The following is a 16,761-nucleotide window of genomic DNA, read 5'->3' as shown; positions in this document are numbered from 1 at the left end:
AGATTGAAATGGATAATGTTCAAGAGCTATGATTGACAAAAGAAGAAAACCCAAATGTATTGAGATCAAAGTAACTCTTTCATCTGAGTGATGTTTTGTCTTAGCTGAGATATTACTTCTTTTTTCCTTCTTTTCTTTCTTTCATTAAGTCTTTGTTTCAAATCCCTTTTTTCTATCACATTAAAAGGAGGCTTCTAGACAAAGGCCTTCTTTGGGTGGTTACTGGCCTCACCCGGACAAGTTCCCACCTTATCTTTCATATCCCTTTTGTAGTATAGACAAATAAAACAGATGGCGAACACTGTTGTGAGCCAAAGAACACAGTGCAGTTGGAAATACTTGCCTCATGTAGCCAGAGCTGTGTTTATTGTTGTTCTAGATAACAGATGTGAATGCACTACAGAAATGGATAGGGTCCTCTGAACATACTGCCTTCTTTCTCACATCCACACCTTTGGTCCTTCTGAGACCTCTGTATGGACTACGCTTCCCCTTTCTCTGCTTTGTGAGCTCCTCTTCATCTTTAAAATTTTCACTCCTCTAGGAAACCCTTTTTCATTGGCCCCCACAAGGGAAGTTGCTTTCTCTTCTGAGGAGCACACTTTGGCTATAACTCACAGAGGTATCTACCACCCTGCATAATAGCTGTCTCTTTGCCGTCTTATTAGGTTGTGAACTCAATAGCCTGTGATTATTTCACAATTGAATTCTCAGCACTAAGTTCAAGTTAAACCTGGCACATGTAGTTATTCAAATGTTTGTTGAATAAGTATTGAATGAATGTGAAGATTTGTCCCTAGTCTGAGATAATGTAATATTTGTAATCATTGAGTCAGATGATAATGTCCTAAGCAGATCAATTTGGTAACATTAAGAAAAATGGTAGACCGGGCACGGTGGCTCACACCTGTAATCCCAGCACTTTGGGAGATCATGAGGTCAGGAGATCGAGACCAGCCTGGCCAACATGGTGAAATCCTGTCTCTACTAAAAATACAAAAATTAGCGGGCATGGTGGTTCACGCCTGTAATCCTAGCTACTCAGGAGGCTGAGGCAGGAGAACTGCTTGAACCCATGAGGTGGAGGTTGCAGTGAGCTGAGATTGCACCACTGCACTCCAGTCTGGGGGATAGAGTAAGACTCCACTTCAGGAAAAAAAAAAAAAAAAAAAAAAAAAAAAAAAAAAAAAAAGAAAGAAAGCAAAGCAAAGCAAAGAAATATGGCTATGGCTGGGTGCGGTGTCTCACGCCTGTAATCCTAACACTTTGGGAGGCCAAGGTGGGCAGATCGCTTGAGGACTGGAGTTTGAGATCAGCCTGGCCAACATGGTGAAATCCTGTCTCTACTAAAAATACAAAAATTACCCAGGCAAAGTGGCATATGCCTGTAATCCTAGCTACCCAGGAGGCTGAGGCAGGAGAATCACTTGAACCCAGGAGGTGGAGGTTGCAGTAAGCTGAGATCATGACACTGCACTCCAGCCTGGACGACAGAGGGAGACTATCACAAAACAACAACAATGATAACAACAACAAAAATAAACAAAAAACTAAGATTCTCTGTGTTTACCCAAAGTGTGTATGTATGTGTATATACACATATATATACATATATATATATTTACACACACGTATCTGTATATAGTTTGTTTTTTATAATTTCAGCTTTTATTTTAGATTCAAGGGGTACATGTCAGGTTTGTTACATGAATGTATTGTGTGACACTGAGGTTTGAGGTGTGAATGACCTTGTCACCCAGTTAGTGAGCATAGTACCCAATAGGTAGTTTCTTCAGCCCATGCTCCCCTCCCATTCTGCCCCATCTAAGACTCTCTCCCCAGCGTCTATTGTTCATATCTTTATGTTCATGTGTACACCCCTGCCCCCCTTTTTTTGGAAATAGGGTCTCTCTATATTGCTTAGGCCAATTTCAGACTCTTGGGTTCAAGGAATTCTCCCATCTTAGCCTCCTGAGTAGCTGGAACTAGAGGCATGTGCCACTGCATCTGACATCCAAAGTGTATTGAATATAATTGTTTAAAAGTCTGGATAAGCCAGATAAGCACTTTGACTGAAATGTGTTAGCTCTATAGAACAGGTTGGAGGTATGGAATGGTATAGTCACTGAGGATGGGACCTTGGAATCAATACGCCTATATTCAAATTCTATACTAGTTTTGTCACTTAATGAGATTTTAACCTCTCTTGCCTACTTCTATAATCTGTAAAATGAGCACAATAATGCCTACCACACAGTTAATTAAAAAATCAGAATATGGGCCAGGCGCGGTAGCTCACACCTGTAATCCCAACACTTTAGGAGGTACAGGTAAGTGGATCACGAGGTCAGGAGTTGGAGACCAGCCTGGCCAATATGGTGAAACCCCATCTCTACTAAAAATGCAAAAATTAACCGGGCATGGTGGCGCGCACCTGTAGTCCCAGCTACTCAGGAGGCTGAAGCAGGAGAATTGCTTGAACCTGGGAGGCAGAGGTTGCAGTGAGCCGAGATCGCGCCACTGCACTCCAGCCTGGGTGACAGAGCGAGACTCCGCTCCACTCCCCGTCCCCTCAAAAAAATCAGAATATGTCAGCAAAACTCTCTGCAGATATTAAACAATAAATAAATAGTTCCCATTATTAGTAGGCCATGTGTTTGTGAAGTTCATCTTTGTTATAATACTGTAGTGTGATTTTGGTCTGAATGTTTTGTTTTGTAATTTTCCCTAGTGTATCCCTGGTTTGTAGGTGCTGAGATCTGACCTTATTCTTTCTGACATGGAGCCCCACAGGGGCCATTTAAAATGAGAATATAATTGACATTTTAAAATCCAGGCTTTTACACTATCTTCTTCCCTTTTAATCCACTTCTCTTCCGGCTTTCTTCCTATTGCAAGACTTTTATCATAATATTTGAAGTTGGGGACAGGAGAGTGAATAGATGACCATAACTCTGCACAGAAGCCATTACAACCTTATATACACATGCAAATATTTCTATGTGAGGACATCTGCTCAGCAACTGCCTGTCCAACCCCGGACTAGTGTCACCTTTGTTATTGATTCTTGTAGCCAAGGATAATGATCTCAAAAGCAATTATGTAACTCTCCTCATTTTTCCTTTACAAACCTTTGTCTTCCATTACCTCCCTAATATACTCATAGCTGACTATGGCGCACACATTCCCATTGAAAGGCCCTATTCCCAAATATTTGTGTGTGTGTATACACATATATATCTACATATACACATACATATTTATTTAGAATTCCTTTCTGTTATTTATATTGACAAAGGCATAGTATTTAGAGAAGAAGTTGATACAGAAAACTAGGTAGACAGTTGAACAAGAATATCAATTCAAAGGCATTCTGCGTAGGAGCAAAATTATCTGAAGTAACATGATAAAAACTGGGAAAGGCAGAGCTGAGAAATAAGGTTAAAGGAGAACAGAATTTTGTGTTTGGAGAGATTCCCTAATCCATGGGTCAAAATCACAGGAAGGTAGCATGGAATAGTGGAAAGGGCAGAGGCTTTGAGACCAGACAGGGTGTATGACCCTGAAGCAACCAGTCTCACCCCTTTGAACCCCATTTGCTACATCTATAAAATGAGGATACTAGTGATCACCTTATTGGTTTGTTCGGATGATTGAGGAAGCAAATGTGCCTAAAGTATCCAGCGCTTCCCAAGTACCCAACCTTCACCTTTGACTATGGGAAGGGAGGGAACCATTAGGTAGCTAAATCCAACAGAGCTCAGGGTGAAAGCAGGCTTTTCATCCGCATAATCTCCAGTCCAGTCATTTCTTTTGACTCAGGGTTGTTTTCAAGGGATAAAATGAAAAATCAGATGAAGCATTGTTAATGTTTAAGACAGAAGGTGTCAACAAGTTTAGAATTTGCATTTGTTAAGAACCACTAAGAGAAGAATTGGTTCTAATTGGGTGCTGCTGATCTCATTCTCTGATCTGATTCCTGGTTCTAATTGAGGTCAGAAGAAGGGCAACTATGCGGATCTAGAGAAAACATTGCCTCAGAATACACCTGTTCTTTCCTTAGAGGCCTTGTGTCCACTTTTTCTGATGCAGTGAGAAACTCTAGTTTGTCTATTTTGAAGAAACCACAAAGTTTGCAATACTCAGATTCCCTTCATGTGCAGGAATGACCACAGACACTTAGTCATGAGTATTTAATCAAAGCATACTGAACATATGTTGAGAATACGGTTGAGGACTTTGGACATATAAATAAATGACAATACTTGTATAAAATAGCATTATATGAATGATAATGTAAAATTCAGTTGTTACTGATTTTATTTAATGGCGTATAACTCCTTTCTTGGAAATCAATTCAATTTCCTTCAACCTAATTGAGGACACTTTACTGAGGTGCTTAATTCTTGACTAACTTTAGTGTTCAGCTAGGTGCATGCTGAAAAAGACAAAATAAAACTGATAATAAACAGTAATGGCACTCTCTATACATGTACATAAAGCAGAAATGTCTTACTGCTTTTTCATTAGTCACTCATCTTTGTAACTGTAGGAAATACTGAGGACTACGTGTAGAAAGAGGAAGTGGATATTGATAACTCAGAAATGATCTCAATTCTTGAGAAACAAATGTTTGCTTGTTTCTTGCTTGTATTTTTAGAGGCACTTGCCAGACTATTAACTGGGGTCTTTAGAGGAACTCTCTCATATGAGAGAAACAATAAAATGGGAACAGTTAATGATCAAAATTCAGCAGAGTTCTTTTAATTTATTCTTTTTCATTGAGTCCTACAGAAGGCATGATAGTGAATCAAGGGAAAAATATTTTTAAAATGTGTTCCTCACACCTTTTCCTTAAACAAATGGTTGTTTTGGCTATTTTTGCACCTTGACTTTCTTCCCACTCTTCTCTAGATTCATATGTTTGAGTACTGGAAATCTGTCTGCTTTTTGTCGTCTTTCTAGCATGATATAACTCTTGTAAGGCAACATTGTTTTTATCTGAAATAATTTACTTACATAAAAAATATTTGAGGTATAGTTATTAGAATAAACTGCTTTAACCCAATTGTGGAGAGAATCTTAGACTATGAGTCTAAACATCTGTGCTGGAGTCTTGACTCAGCCTCTATTTTGTGATCTTGGGAAACTGACTTATCCTCTTTGAACCTCAGGTTTCATATCCATAAAATAAGATGATGACACTTCACAATCATGATGAGGACTAAATGAGATAATGCACAAAAGCAGAACTGCTTGCAAATCCAATTGTAAAAGTTTTAGATTTTTTTCCTTCCAGAGTGCAGGGATAGTCTCAATAATCTTTTTAATCCTCAGCAAGTAGCAATGAGCAGGTCCACAGTAGGCCCACAAAAATCTGTGTTGAAGGAGTTACTGATATTTTCACGGGTGCTTGTGTTTATATGAAGGCTTCCTAACCCATCTGTGAGCTCCTTAGGAACCAAGGTTGGACTTGCATATTTCTTCCAAATCCTGACTCTATGCCTGGCATATAGACAACAGTTGCCTCCTGAGAATTCCAGAATGAGCTGGGTGTGGTGACTCACACCTGTAATCCCAGCACTTCGGGAGGCTGAGAAAGGCAGAGCACGAGGTCAAGAATTCGAGACCAGTCTGGCCAACATAGTGAAACCCCATCTCTATTAAAAATACAAAAAATTAGCCGGGTGTGGTGGTGTGCACCTGGTTTTAATCCCAGCTACTTGGGAGGCTAAGGCAGGAGAATCGCGTGAACCTGGGAGGCGGAGGATGCAGTGAGCTGAGATTGCACCATTGTACTCCAGCCCGGCAACAGTGTGAGACTCCATCTAAAAAAAAAAAAAAAAAAAAAAAAAAAAAAAAAATTACAGAATGAAAAACTGTGACCCATGTTGGCAGCATGCTCTGCTTCTGAGGGAAGTAAAATAATCTGCTCTATCATATATATTTGGCCATTCTTTGTTTGTAGCTTGGTCAGTGAACACAGAGGTCTTGAAACTTCTTTAATGACATGGAAACCTAGACAAGCATTCATAAAAAAGAATCATGCATAATATTGGGAATAATAAATACTCCCACAGAGATCACAGATGTTCTTCAATAAATTTATAAAACTGTGTCCAGAATAAAACCATATTCTCTAACAGCAGTCATTAGAATGACTAAAAACTAAAAACAAACAAACAAACAAAAAACAAATAATTGGATGACATCATTGATTGTGGATAAACACACTAGTGGCATTTGCCTAGCTGCATTTTCCAGTTACGTAAAAGACATATGAGTCAGGGTCATGGCACAGGAGAAAACTGTGCTGTATTCTTAAACCAAGCCCTACAGAGGTCACCTCATTAATTTCTCTGTTGATCTAAAGTCCAGAGCAAGGGTAGAGATGCAGATTCTAATTCTTTTTCTGCCAGCAATTTATAAAGTGAAAAAAAGCAAGCCATTAACCCCTATAGTTTCCTAAACTCTAACATGGGTGTTACAATGTTCGCCATACCTATCTCTCAGGGTGGCTGTAAGAATTAAATGAGGAGGAAATATATGAAAGTATTTGGAAAACCAACATAAAACTCTCTTTACCCAGACATTTTGCAATGATTCTGGATATAGCTATTGCCATTTACAAGCTGCTATGTATTCTTTCATAATCTTCGGTTAGGACATTCCAACAACTGACATGCCTTCAACTTCAGTTGCTATGTTTTCTTCCTTAATAACCACATTGTTTCAGTGGTAAAAGTCTGTTATGAAAACCACCTATTCATCTTCTTGTGAAAGTTGGAGCTTGGCTGTTGAAAACTATGGTAATGATGTTTATTTTATTTTACTATTTTATTTTATTTTTTATTTATTTTGAGATGGAGTCTTGTAAGGCCCACAGAAATCTGTGTTGAAAGAATTAGGCTGTCCCCAGGCTGGAGTGCAGGGGCGTGATCTTGGCTCACTGCTACCTCCACCTCCTGGGTTCAAGAGGCTCTCTTGCCTCAGCCTCCAGAGTAGCTGGGACTATAGGCGCCTGCCACCACCCCCGGCTAATTTTTGTATTTTTAGTAGAGATGGGGTTTCACCATGTTGGCCAGGATGGTTTTGATCTCTCGACCTTGTGATCCGCCTGCCTTAGCCCCCCGAAGTGCTGGGATTACAGGCGTGAGCCACCGTGCCCAGCCATTTTTTTTTTTTTTTGGTAGCCCTTATTTAAAGTTTTCATTCTCCTAGTAAAGAAAGCATCTGTCTTGTTCATTACTTTTTTCTTATCTTCTGTCACAGGGCTGCTCACATAACACATGCCTAGTCAATAGTTCTTAAACAAACGAATGAAAAAACTATATTGTTAAGTGATTTTTCCAAAGGAGTTTGGTAGTTGGAAGTTTCTTTGAAACTGCAAGTTTCTTTGGAAAGTCAACAATTTAGAAAAAGAATGTTTTAGAGGATGTAATCCAGTCATGAGAGAAATATTCAAACTAGTAGGTTAAGAACATGCACATGAATTGCTGATTTGACGGATACCACCTGAACTGACGTTGCTGGTGGCTCTGTTGTGGGCAGGCCAACAAGGCCTGGAGTTGAAACTGAGATCAGATGGCACAATGGCTCATAAGTGAAGTTGTTTGGGGACATGTGAGCTCACAAAATTTACTGTTTTTTTTTTTTTTCTCCTCTGTTCCTTTCTAGAGAATGACATTTTCATAAGATTTTCAGAAATGTGGTTGTATGTTAAGTGGAGGGTTTTTGAAGTATGAGTCTTCATTTATTCAACAATATTTGAGTGCCTCATGAAAAGGAGTCACGCTACATATTCATGGTCAAAGGTAACTCAGACATGTTTTCTGCCTTTGTCATCTTATTGTAAACATGTGATGCAGATAAACAAAAGCAACCTTCGTGACAAGGACAATGGGGGCACATAATAGTGTCCTCTTACGGAGCTAGGATAAGAGAGAGTGTCAAAATAGGCCTTCTAGAGGAGATAATGTCTAAGCAGAAAAGGGAGAAAAAAGATTGCCAGGTGTCATGAAAAGTGGACAGAGAGGCTGGCTCATGCAGGGGCGTGGGGGTGGGTGGAGTAAGAATTATTCCTGTAAGAGTCACCTGGACTAGGCCATACAGGGCCTTGAAAGCAGTATCACAAAGACTGGATTTCACTGGACAGCCAGTGAGACTATAGATGTATGCCACCACACTTGCCCACCTTCCCTGCTTTTAGAACCTAGGAGGTAGGTGCCCAACATGGAAAGAGCCTGGACTTTGGAGTCACTGAAAACTTGATTTGAATTTCAGTTCTACCAGAATAAGCTGTGTGAATTTGGGCAAGTTATTTAACTTCTTTGACCCTCAGTCTCCTTATTTGCAAAAGAGGTGTAATAATGCCTATCTCACAGGGCAATTGAGAAGATGATATAAAAAATGACCAATACACACTGAGAACTCAGAAATGGCAGCTACAGCCAGGCGCAGTGACTCCCAGCCTGTAATTCCAGCACTTTGGGATGCTTAGGCAGGCAGATCACTTGAGGTCAGGAGTTCGAGGCCAGCCTGGCCAACATGGTGAAACCCTGTGTCTACAAAAAATACAAAAAAATGAACCAGATGTAGCGGCGTGTGCCTGTGTCCCAGCTACTTGGGAGGCTGAGGTGGGAGGATCTCTTAAGCTCAGGAGGTGGAGGTTGCAATGAGCCCTGTTCATACCTCTGCACTCCAGCCTAGGTGATAGAGTGAGACCCTGTCTTAAAAAAAAAAAAAAAAAAAAAAAAAGACTTCTGTTCTAAATATATTCTGCATTTTCTTTTTGAAACGACTTTTTAATTTTTATTTTAAAACTTGTTATAGAGGTGGAGTCTTGTTATATTGCCCAGCCTGGCCCTGAGTTCCTGGCCTCAAGTGATCCTTCCTCTTCTACCTCCCAAAGTGCTGGGATTACAGTCATGAAACCAGCACCCCTGGCTTAAATTTCCTGCAGACAGCCTGTTCTTGACATATTTCTCTGACTCTTCCAGATAAAGGCTGTGCTTCTTCAGTATCTCTTTGCTTACTCACCACGCTCACCTGTACTTCCCGCCTCCATTCCTGATTCGAATGCCTTTCTTATTCCACCTGTGGGAACTCTAACTCACCTTCAGATTTTTACCTCATCTGTGGACTTCCCTGAAGACATCTGGTGACACTTCTATCAGCCTTCTCTGAATTGTTGCTGTACCTCTTGTATAAATCATTTATTGAGCATTATCTTACATTGTTGTTTTCAAATTTTCTTATATTATTCTTATGAAACAAGAGGTAGGCTCCATTTGGGCAAAGGCGACACTTTGAGAGCATAATGGGTGCCTGACAAATATTTATTCATTGTTTAATTTAATGAATTAAAGTGTATAAATTTAAAAAAATTCATCAAGCACCCATTATTCTCTCGAGAGTAATTAATATAAATTTATTAATTTACGAATTGATGATTCCATTTACAGCTGTGTGTGTCTTTGAGTAACAGTGACATTGTGCTGACTCTGTCTTTTAACTAATCCAGGCGTTGTCAATTAAAAAAATCAGTTTTTACAACTAACATATGTCCATCAATTGCACTCACGGTTGCCTAGTATCATTGGTTCGTCTTTGTCAAAAGATACAAATTCACTATTGAAGTCAATATCAGGAGAAGCAGTTTCATTCAGGCAGAGGTTTCAAAGCCAGCTGGATGCCAGGTACCAAGACATCATTCAGGCTGCTGTGCGCTTTGTATGATTCAGATGTTTAAGTAATTGAAATAACTGGATTGTCACATGGTTGGTTTTGTTATTTAAACTGTATTATTGTGTGACTTGTGGAGACAGTATACTCCCTCAACTGTTTTACTTCTGGATTGATATTGTTTAAAGAATGAATTGATATTCTAATAAATTGAACTAGGCTAAATATACTGGGTCTGTTAACAGACATAAATTTCTTAAAATTGTAGATCTTCCATAAGATACTGTTGTTTAGCTAGCCATCACACGTTTCTTAAAACTTTTAATAAGACTGACTTCCCTTTTTATGGGAAATGGGGACATTTGAGCCTATTCGTACAATATTTTTTAAACGCCAAGAAAACTTTCAGTCTTCCCAGACGGCACAATTTGTAGAGTCATAAAATGATTCCATTTTGGCTACAAAATTTTGGTTACAGTAACAGGAGGTGGTTTTCTTTAACTCAGTCTGGTTTTTTTTTTTTTTTGAGATGGAGTTTCTCTCTTGTTGCCCAGGTTGGAGTGCAATGGCATGACCTCGGCTCACTGCAACCTCCACCTCCCGGGTTCAAGCGATTCTCCTGCCTCAGTCTCCCGAGTAGCAGGGATAACAGGCATGCACCACCGCACCTGGCTAAATTTGTATTTTTAGTAGAGATGGGGTTTCTCCATGTTGGTCAGACTGGTCTTGAACTCCCGACCTCAGGTGATCCGCCACCTCGGCCTCCCAACGTGCTGGGATTACAGGTGTGAGCCGCCGCGCCTGGCAACTCAGTCTGTTTTCACTTGTGCTCTTGAAAGGAGTTTGTTGTTTTCTTCCCCCAAGTTTTGATGTTGTTTTGATTGATGTATTTTCAGAAATCACAAATAAATTAGTTCCCAGAGGTTGAGGGAAGCCCTCTTAGCAGCATTCAGAGAATGCATGTCTTGCTTTCCACATGCCAGTGCTGTGGCAGGTGGATGTTTGAGTCACCAGGTGACCTCCTTGGAGCCAGCACCTCCTAGCTGTGGACCTTACTACACTCTTTCTTTTTTTTCTTTCTTTCTTTTGTTTTTTGAGATGGAGTCTTGCTCTGTTGCCCAGGCTGGAGTGCAGCAGCTTGAACTTGGCTCCCTGCAACCTCTGCTTCCTGGATTCAAGCGATTCTCCTGCCTCAGCCTCCAGAGTAGCTGGGATTACAGGTGCATGCTACCACACCTGGCTAATTTTTTTTGGTATTTTTAGTAGATACGAGGTTTTTCCATATGGGCCAGGCTGGTCTCAAACTCCTGACATCAGGTGATCTACTCGCCTTGGCCTCCCAAAGTGCTGGCATTACAGGCGTGAGCCACCGTGCCCAGCCGACCTTACTGCACTCTTGCTCTCTGTATCGAGGAAGTCTGCAATATTCCGCACACAAGAACCTGATGTTGAAACATACAAATTGTGTTTGACTTTTTTCCTATACCCACCTAAATTTAAATTCCACCAAATTTAGTTAAAAAAAAAAAAGCAAACAAATATGATGGTTTTAAGCCAGTCATGTTCATTAATTTTATCTAAGTGACAGTCATAAATAATCAGTTTGACTAAAGTTATCATGGTTCAACCAGTTTTTGTTTTTTTTTTTGTGAGTCTCATCCTGTTGCCCAGGCTGGAGTGCAATGACATAATCTTGGCTCACTGCAACCTCTGCCTCCCAAATTCAAGGGATTCTCCTGCCTCCGCCTCCTGAATAGCTGGGATTATAGGCGTGCACCACAATGCCCTGCTAATTTTTGTGTTTTTAGTAGAGACAGGGTTTCACCATGTTGGCCAGGCTGGTCTCAAATGCTTGACCTCAGGTGATCCACCCGCCTCGGCCTCCCATAGTGCTGGGATTACAGGCGCGAGTCACTGCGCCCGGCCTTTTTTTTTCTTTTTTTTTGAGATAGTCTCGCACCGTCGCCCATGTTGGAGTGCAGTGGGCAAACTCTGCTTCCCAGCTTCAAGCCATTCTTGTGTCTCAGCCTCCCAAGTAGCTGGGATTACAGGCATGTGCCACCATGCCTGGCTATCTTTTGTATTTTTAGTAGAGAATTGGTTTCACCACATTGGCCAGGATGGTCTTGAACTCCTGGTCTCAAGTGATCCACCCACTTGGCTTCCCGGAGTGTTGGGATTACAGGCGTGAGTCACTGCACCTGGCCATGACTTCACTTTCATGTTGATGTTAATACTAGGAACTAATAAGGTTGCGTTTGCATACCTCTTGGGGACTTCAATTTTCATGCTGAAAACTGTTCTTCTAACACTTAAATTGTGGTGAGCACTTTAAATTATGTGAGCAGTTTAACTTTTAAAAATTCCCTAAAATGCTTTGGTATTGAACTTAGACTCAAATAAGCCATACTGAGCAGAGAGAAAATTGGAATACTTTGAAATTTAAAATAATCAAAATTTACTGAACAAATATACTTTAATATAAGGTCAAATAACAGAGGAAAGGTAATACTTTATTTTCTTAGTGATTATTTGAAGATTGTTCATTTCTTCTTTCCCTTGCCCTCCTTTGCCTTTTCTAAATCACTTTCCATGAAAAAAGTAATTTACTTCTTGGAACAATCAATTATGTATGCTTTTTCAGCTAAGGATTGAAACAAGGGCATTCTTATGCCAAAATTATTTTTTTTCCTTTCTTTTGCCTACCTGTCTCAAGTCACCCAAGCCGTAATGCAGTGGTACAAGCTCAGCTCACTGCAACCTCTGCCTCCCGGGTTCAAGTGATTCTCCTGCCGGGATTACAGGCATGCAACACCATGCCCAGCTGATTTTTGTATTTTTAGTAGAGACATGGTTTCACTATGTTGGCCAGGCTGGTCTCTAACTTCTGACCTCAAGTGATCTCCCCGCTGTGGCCTCCCAAAGTGCTGAGATTACAGGCGTGAGCCACAGTGCCTGGTCTTTTATTTTGAGATGGAGTTTTGCTCTTGTTGCCTAGGTTGGAGTGCAATGGCACAATCTCGCCTCACCGCAATCTCTGCCTCCCAGATTCAAGCAATTCTCCTGCCTCAGCCTCCCAAGTACCTGGGATTACAGGCATGCGCCATCATGCCCAGCTAATTTTGTATTTTTAGTAAAGACGGAGTTTCTTCATGTACGTCAGACTGGTCTCGAACTCTCGACCTCAAGTGATCTGCCTATCTCGGCCTCCCAAAGTGCTGGGATTACAGGTGTGAGCCACTGTGCCTGGCCACTTCCATATATTTTCTTTCTTATTTCAGTAATTTTGGGTTTTTCTCACTCAATCCCCCTCCCTATTTGACAATAGCCTGTCCACATATTTTTCATTATCCTTATCATTATCTACATCTTCATAACCACTTATTGATACCTATGTACCAGGCATGGTTTTAGGCCCTCTCTCTGTGGCATGTGTGATTCTTACAGCAGCCTACAAGGTTTCACAGATTAGGAAATTGAAGCTAAGATAGGGTGGTAGGCAGAATAATGGCCCCTAAAGATCGTCACACTCTACCCTCCAAAACCTGTGAATATGTTACCTTACCTGGCAAAAAGGACTTTGCAGTTGTGATTGATGTTCAAAGTTTGAGACAAGGAGATTGTCCCAGATTCTTTGGGTGGGCCCAGTCTAATCACATTAAATGGAGAGAATATTTCCTGGCTAAGTTATAGTGCAATGTGAAAATGAAGGAAGATGGCTGGCTTTGAAGCCAGAGGAAGGGGCCACAGCAAAAATGCACGCAGCCTCTAGAAACTATAAAAGGCAAGGAAACATGGCCAGGTACAGCAGCTCATTCCTGTAATCCCAGGGCTTGGGAGGCCCGGGTTGGAGTTCGAAATCAGCCTAGGCAAAATGGTGAGACGCCCGTCTCTACAAAAGCATTAAAAAATAGCTAGGTGTGGTGGCATGTCCCTGTAGTCCCAGCTACTAGGGAGGTTGAGACGAGAGGATTGTTTGAGACCGGGAGTTCCAGGTTACAGTGAACTGTGATCACACCACTGAACTCCAGCCCCGTCGCTAAAAAAGAAATAAGAAACAAAAAGAAATTGAGTCAAAATGTCATTTGCTGACTGAATTATGTGGCTTTCTTCTATGCCATGCTGCACTCTTAGTAGTATCTAGAAGAGAATTGATGTTTCTCTCAGCATTCAATGAATCTAAGCAAGTTCTCTTCTTGATTCTTCTTTCAGTCTCTGGGCTACTAATTCATCTTTGCTCTGCATCTATATCTAGCACAGTGTGTCTGCTTCTCAATAGAACCCACATTATGAATGACAGTGGAAAAATTATCAGTCTATGGGAATGTCCTGTAGTCCTCCATTAACAGTGAGTTTGAAAAGCAAAAGATGAAAACTGAAAAACATAAGCAGATCCTATGACACCTATGTGGTATTTGCTAACTATAAAAAGACCTTTGGTTCTATGTAGTTACAAGAAAAGCCATATTCTATTCTATTATGACCAGCTTGAGGTTAAAATGCAAGTTAAATTAGTATCCAATTTGTTTCACAAGGCTGTAGCTAAATTTCATACCCATGCACCATCTTCCACTCTTATCGTTTCACTGTCTCTCTCTATTGTTCTATTTACGGAACAAAAAACAAAGAAGGTGATTTGTAAATGTTGACTAAACAAAGGACATTTGAGAAAGGATTCCAAGAACTCTCTGTACTTTCATTACCCTTACACTGAAGTGGTCTTCTAAAGAAGCAAGTAATGTAGCTGAAAACATTTCTTCAGCCTACATGCCTTGAGAGATTGGATTGCTGTAAGCTGAAATTCAAGACAGAAAATGCAGTGAAGTAGTGGAATGCAGAAAAGGATTAGATGACTGAAGTTATTGTTAAAATAGTACTGAACATCTTGTTTTGCACAAATATTTATGGAATAAAATATCTTATTTTCCACTATAGGCATCCCTGAAAATTATATATGAAGGCTGAATAAATGCTTTGAGATAAAGGATTAACAGAGACATAAATATCAAATAGTTTTTCTTCTCTAAGAAAAAAGATTGCTAAATACTGGGATGGAATACTTAAGGAAATTATGAACTACCTCTTCACTTAAGTGTTCTTTTAAAACAAGATATGTTCTTTAATCATCAGTGATTATTAAAGTAAGGCCAATTCTGAATTTTGGAGAATGGCCTGGTTGAGTTCTCAAGATTTTATTTCTGTATCATTATTCCATGATCACTTGTGGGGTACTACAATTGGATAGCGAGCTATCCTGACCTTGAGAACTAAGAAGGTTGTCTTCTTCATATATAAAGGCATCTTCCTATCAGCATAAGCCTTTAAAAAGAGCAACATTTTTTTTTAAGTCAACCAGTTTATTTAAAAAATAATTTCTGGTCCCAATAATTCATTACGTAAGACCTGTCATCTAAACTTTTCTGATGTTAGCTGGTCACTTTTTCCAATTTATGATATCAACACACGAAACATGATGCCAGGCAAGAGATTTGCCATGGTTTTCGGGTGAGGGTGGAGGTTACAGCAGTGGCGATGATGATCTTCTCTTGGTTTTGCCAGCCTTTGTAAACTCTGTAGCAAAAGTTTAGACTTAAGATTGACCTGAGGACTCTTTAACCCTTGACCCATTTGTAATTTAACCCTTGATCCATTTGTAATTTAACATTTTAGAGCTGGAGCAAAGAGAAAGCAACATAGAAGTAAATATTTGGATTAGTCCAAAACCACTTTTATTCTCAGATAACTCTGAATACATTTATTCACCTTGAATAAATGCCTGTTGTCATTATGTATTTTAACTTGAAAATAATTATTTATTATCTATTTTTAAATCAAACTACACATCTTCTTTCCTATACAAGGTTGAGGTTTGAGTGTCTTCACTTTCTTTCGATCTATAATTAACTTTAATAAATATAGTATATACTCAGAGACAAATGTATTCTATTTCTGGGCACTTGAATGGCAGCAACTTCCTCTTTTAAAACAAAAGAGTTGATTTCTTTTCAAAACACTTCATGGTGCCAGTTCTACTGCATTCCCATTGTGCTGACTTTTTGCTACTAGGGTTGATGAGCCAATAAATGATGCATCTATACAGATTAGGCTAATATGTTCTACTACTGCTCTCTTCTCACCTGTTAAGTAGGAAGACCTTGGTGTATATATGTCTTGTTTTGGCTTCCCTGTTTACATTCTTCTGCTAACCACATCCTGATTATTCTTTGGATAGTCACCCTTGTCCTAACTGATGTTGTTCTTCGCATAGAGCAGATTTCACTTCCTGGTGTCAGGAAGGGCCTGTGTCTCAGATGGGGGCATCCTGTGTGGTTCATCTGCCTGGCTGTAGTGATTGTTCCAGCAAAGGTTATGTGATCCAAGATATCAAATATGTCTGCTCTAAGCTATTTGCTGCTATAATTGGGAGATATCCTTCTTGCTGGTTGTTAAGCCAGCAGGACATAAGCCTAAAACCTCTGAGAACAATCTTACTACCATAAAGATGAGACTGCTATAAAATAAAGCCCCCAAGTCTGTTAGAGCTGAGGATGAAGGCAATTCCTAATGAAACTATCAGAGAACATGTATCCAGACATAAATTTTCACTGGACTTCTGAGTTATATGAACCAACAATTGTCTTATTTCCCATGTCTCTTTGAGTAGCATTTCTCTCACTTGCAACTGAGTTAAGTATTATTTGATGATTAAAAGGTAATGAATCGCAGAGGTATTTTAGGGTATCACAAAGATCCCAAAGTAGATCAGAAATCAAACAGTTTCCTTGTTTATTTCAGGAAATAGGCTAGGCGCGGTGGCTCATAGCTGTAATCCCAGTATTTTGAGAAGCCAAGGCGGGTGTTTCACCTGAGGTCAGGAGTTCGAGACCAGCCTGAACAATATTGTGAAACCCCATTTCTACTAAAATTACAAAAAAAAAAAAAAAAAAAAAATTGGCTGGGCATGGTGGCCTGCACCTATAGTCCCAGCTACTTGGGAGGCTGAGACAGGAAAATTGCTTGAACCCAGGAGGTGGAGGTTGCAGTGAGCCAAGATCATGCCACTGCACTCCAGCCTGG

This window comes from Macaca nemestrina, chromosome 5 (assembly GCF_043159975.1).
Source record: "Macaca nemestrina isolate mMacNem1 chromosome 5, mMacNem.hap1, whole genome shotgun sequence".
In the NCBI taxonomy this organism is placed as follows: domain Eukaryota; kingdom Metazoa; phylum Chordata; class Mammalia; order Primates; family Cercopithecidae; genus Macaca; species Macaca nemestrina.
Note: the sequence above shows the minus strand (reverse complement) of the source record.